Below are 5,659 nucleotides of genomic sequence, written 5' to 3'. Positions count from 1 at the left end.
CATTGAAAGTGAAGAACCAAGCCAATGAGCATCTCCTTTGTCTGTGCTCCTTTGTCAGGCTTTGGTCAAGGTGTGTTTCCACCGTAGAGAATGATAGAGACGTGATCTTTCTATATGTCCCATTATGACATCTGTGAGCGCACGGGCAGCACCAATGAGGCAAAAACATTTATTTATATATTTTTTGGTCCTTATGAAACTGGTATGCTTTTTTACTTATTTTCTTTAACCAAATTTGGTCTTTAATGCAGGGACGACTAACAAGTTCCTTACTTTTTCCCCCTTCCGCTTGCCTCTTCCATTTTTTGCAGTAATGCTGCAATTAGTTGGTTGTAATTTTGGGTTGAGCAGACATATTTTTGTTAGCTGCATGTGTGACAACTCCACCAGTCCTATTTATGATATAATTGACAAAGATTATACCTTTTTATTTTATCGATATATTTTTTTATATTTTTTTTAGCAATTAGTATATTTGAGTTTAACCAATATTTGTTGTATTATTTGTTCTGTCTTTTCTGGTGGACTAAACTGAAATTGTAACCAACTTTCTATGGCTTGTTTTAAAAATAACAATATTTTGAAGATTATATGATATTCAAATAACCGAAAGTGAGAGGTGGTAATCTGAATAAAGGGAAAAGGTCCATTCTTGAACATGGGGTGAGACATTCTTACTAATTTGCTAGCGAACCAGTTCGGATTTAAGTATAACTTTTGTATGACTGACACATTTAGTGAGAGGTCTAATGCTTTAAAATGAACTATTTCTGCCCTGCGAATTCATTTTCATTATATAAATAGGCTATTTTAATTGTGTCTGGCTTGCCATTCCAAATAAAATGTTATATTTTTTGCTTATATCATCTAAAAAAAACAGGTCGCTAGGTGTAGACAAGACCATAAGCAAATAGGCAAACTGGGATATGTTTTTAAGTTTTACATTTTCTTATTTTACTACTTCTGTTGGCAAACAGAACAGAACTAACAGTGGTGTAAAGTACTTAAGTAAAAATACTTTAAAGTACTACTTAAGTTGTTTTTTGGTGTATCTGTACTTTACTTATTATATTTTTGACTACATTCGTTAAGAAAATATTGTACTTTTTACTCCATACATTTTCCTTGACATCCAAAAGTACTCGTTACATTTTGAATGCTTAGCAGGACAGGAAAATGGTCCAATTCACTGCCTCTGATCTGGCGGATTCACTAAACACACATGCTTCGTTTGTAAATTATGTTTAAGTGTTGGAACGTGCCCCTGGCTATCCATAAATAAAATAAAAACTAGAAAATTTGCTTTGCTTAATATAAGGAATTTGAAATGATTTATCCTTTTTATTTTACTTTATTTTAGCAATTACATTTACTTTTGATAACTAAGTATATTTTAAACCAAATACTTTGACTTTTACTCAAGTAGAATTTTACTGTGTGTCTTTTACTTGAGTCATTTTGTATTAAGGTATCATTACTTTTAGTAACGTATTGGGTACTTTTTCCACCACTGCAAACAGAAAGGGTGCATACTGCGAATTAATGTTTTGCTCACGAGTATAATTCATTGGCTGAGCCCTCCTGGTGACCTGGGTGTAATTATGAGAGCCTTCCTTAACCCTTTAGAAGTCCCACCTAGTTGACTGCTTTTAAAATGGCGGAAGCACTCAAGGGCAAAGTCCATGCCAAAACAGGTTTTATCAATCTAGAGTCCTCTAACTAACTATGGTATTAACAGACTGTGCCAAAGTGTGAGTCATGCCATAGTACTGAAGTGTAAGGTCTTCTCCCTCCTGATTACTTTAATTACCTGACTTAAACCATCTTGCTCTTTGAGGAGCATATGATATCCTCCCACTCTACTACTCTGGACAAATGTATCACTGTTCAATGTTTACGTGGCAAACCTGTCCATCGTGGGGTTTGCCAAATTAATGGGGCGGCAGGTAGCCTAGTGGTTAGAGTCTAGTGTTTAGAGCGTCGGACCAGTAACTGAAAGGTTGCTAGATTGAATCCCGAGGTGGCAAGGTAAAAAGAAAACTGTCGTTCTGCCCCCGAACAAGGCAGTTAACCCACTGTTCCTAGGCCATCATTGTAAATAAGAATTTGTTCTTAACTGACTTCCCTAGTTTAATAAAACATCATGGTCTGTTTATGGCTCCCTATATAGTGCACTGCTTTTGTATAGGAAATACTATGCTATTTGGGACACATCCATGGTCTGAGATCACAATATGAACTTTACTTTATGGAGACTGACATTCTGAATATTGTCCTGAATTCACGCCATCCAAACATCTTTTCATCTAGCTGCAGCTCTTCCAACCAATCAAAGACTTCCTTTGAAATGAAATGTAGGTTTACCTATAATATGCTTTTCTATTTTTGCACTCTTCATGAAAAGCATTTTGATTGATGAATTTCATTAACTTGCTGTCTTTTTTTTATACAAAGAACTGTAATGATTTGTTTGTATTGCATAATCATGGACACCTACCAGAGCATGATGTCCTGCCAATGTAATAATGATAAAGCCAGGCAGGTCACCCATGATACAAGTATTCAACGTGATATAGATTAATGTATTCTCTTCATGATGAATTCAAGCAGTCATACTTTTTGTATTATTTTGCATGAATGTTAGTGAGACTGTGTGATATCTCGTTACATGCTGCCATTATACTATTTACTATTTACTATATATATATATTTCTATATATATATATTTGCCTTTATACTATTTACTATATATACTATTTGACCACAAGGTGGAACCAGAGACCTGAATAATGATTGTCTATAGAAATCTAGTACTGTTTTGTCCCTAATGTCAAGTTCAGTTTTCTACAGTTAAATTATGAAAATGTATTTTTTTTATTATTAAAATGTAATGGTTAAGATTATGGTTCTGATTTTGAGGAATTGCATTTTCCGTTTCTCCTGTTATACTGTAGGCTGCAAACTGTATGAATTCTTCTCGACTAAGTAGAGTAATGACCAAGAGGTGCATGGTTTCTATTCACTGTTAGAAAACCAAAAACCTCCGTCAAAAACAACCAAACACACCATTGATCACACTCAATATTCTAGTTAAGTACTGGAATCATCTACTGCTGTGGGGAGTAGTTGTAGCCGTAGTAGGGTTATTTTGACCATGAGAGAATATGGCTAGTACGTAAATGCTGAAATCAGAGATTGATTTGAGTCTGTTGTTTGTTATTATAAACTGGGTGGTTCCAGCCCTGAATGCTGATTGGCTGACAGCCGTGGTATATCAGACCGTATACCACAGGTATGACAAAGCAATTAATTGTTCTGCTCTAATTACGTTGGTAACTAGTATAAACTAGCAATAAGGCACCTTTGGTTTGTGGTATATGGCCGATATACCACGGCTAAGGGCTGTATCCAGGCACTCCGCTTTGCGTCGTACATAAGAACAACTTTTATCTGTGGTATATTGGCCATATACCACACCCCCTCTGGCCTTGTTGTTTAATTGTATATCATGTCACAAGTCTATACGCTGTACCATTGGCAAAACCGAGCAACATCACTTGTGGTTAGATGGTAAATAGTTGCTCCTTGTACTATTGAATATGATACTGGGTGAAATAGGCCTTCTGTTATTTTATTTGAGGTCCTAATTTGCGGTCTTATTTCCATTGTACGATGAGTGGTTTTGTCACATGTACGCTATGTGTGTGTGTGCGTGTGTCTAAGTTATAAATTAGTTTGGTGTGTTTGTGTGTGTTGGCGTGAGTGGAGTGGAATTGAGGTCTGCTAGAGAGATATTGTTGCTTTCATAAACACCTGGCCAGAGTGAGTGTTGTGTACCACCAGGCACTTTAATTGAAGTGGGCTACTTCCTTCCTGCATGCCTGCCAATTAGTAAAACACTCCTTGAGCTTTTTAAAGGAAGAAAACCTGAAGGGTGCTACTGTGTAGAGGGTTCTTTGAAATATGCCATGGTTAACATGAATAACTTCCATCCATGGGCATCCAACATCAAGTCAGCAAATACCTAGTTTGTTTGGATTGCCCTGTGTTGAACTCCACATAGGGTTTTGCCACAGGTTTTTATCATGTCAAGGTAATAGGATTATGTTGTACAGGGATGGGGAAACTTCAGTTCTCTGGGGCCAGAGTGGTGTCACACTTTTCCCCCATCCCTAGCTAGCACAGCTGATGAAACCAATGGCATTTTAAACTGAAGATCATGATTAGTTGATTTATTGGAGTGAGGCGTGTTAGCTGGGGCCAAAGTGTGGCATCGATCAGGCCCCCAAGGACTGGAGTTGCTGATACCTGGTGTAGCACTATGCAACCTCTAGTCCAGGGCTTGAGGATGTGGGGGAAACACTGTTCTAGACTATGCTGGTACCACTAGAAAGGCCCTGTGACAGCTCAACATCCAGTATGCTAATGCAGAACGCACACAGTTCTAGGCCTACTCACAAGATATCAGCTATGTCATTGTTTGAAGACTTCTGAGGCAAATCAAGTACAGTATGTGTCACGCCCTGATCTGTTTCACCTGTCTTTGCGATTGTCTCCACCCACCTCCAGGTGTCACCTGTTTTCCCCATTAGTCCCTGGGTATTTATTTCTGTGTTCCCTGTTTGTCTGTTGCAAGTTCCTCTTGTCAAGTCAACCAGCGTGTTTTTCTGTGCGCCTTCTTTTTCTTATCGCTCTTTTGCTAGTCCTCCAGGTTTTTGACCCTTGCCTGCCTTGACTCTGAACCCGCCTGTCTGACCATACTGCCTGCCCTGACCTTGAGCCTGCCCGTCACGCTGTACCTCCCGGACTCTGACCTTATGATATTTTGCCTTTCCACGACCATTCTCTTGCCTGCCCCTTGTATTATAATAAATATCAAACCATCTGCCTCCCGTGTCTGCATCTGGGTCTCGTCCTGTGTCCTTAATGTACAAACTTGCCATGACAGACCCAGGAAACTTGGACCAGCTCCGCCACGCTGTCTCCCTGCAGGGAGCCACCATTAGGAGGCATGAGGAGCTACTGCTGGACCTTTTGGAAGGGCTTCGTTCCCTGACGGAATGCCACGACCAAAGGCTATTATGGAACAAATCAGTGAGTTAGCTCATAGGCAGCCCTCCACCTCAGACCTCCCAACCACCCAGTAATCTGTCTACTATCCTGGGCTACAGCAGTTTGGGAGCAACAATCCGCTATTTGTCATGATCTGGAAGACCTCATGGCAGAGGTGAGGAAGGTATTCGGTTCTCCGGTATCCGGGAACTACTGGAATTACTCCAAGACTCCCGTAGCATGGCAGACTATCGCACGTTGGCCGCCGAGAGTGCCTGGAATCCGGATTCCCTATTCGATACCTTCCTTCATGGATGATCAGAGGTGATAAAAGACGAGCTGCTCTGGAGTTACCGGTGGACCTCGAAGCTCTCACCATTAGGATTGATGGACGTCTACGGGAACGCAGGAGTGAGACGAGGTCTGGCCTAGGTCACACCATCCGCTGTGCCTCGCTCACCTCTGAAGGAATCCGGAAGTCCCCAAACGCTGTTTTTCCGAGGCCACCCGAGCTCCCTCGAGAATCATCGACGACAGGTGAGTCGGATACACCGGAACCTATGCAACTGGGAGGAGCTAGATTACCAGTAAGTTACAGAAGATAATG

This window comes from Oncorhynchus tshawytscha, linkage group LG16 (genome assembly GCF_018296145.1).
Source record: "Oncorhynchus tshawytscha isolate Ot180627B linkage group LG16, Otsh_v2.0, whole genome shotgun sequence".
NCBI lineage: Eukaryota > Metazoa > Chordata > Actinopteri > Salmoniformes > Salmonidae > Oncorhynchus > Oncorhynchus tshawytscha.
This window is presented reverse-complemented; position numbering follows the sequence as displayed.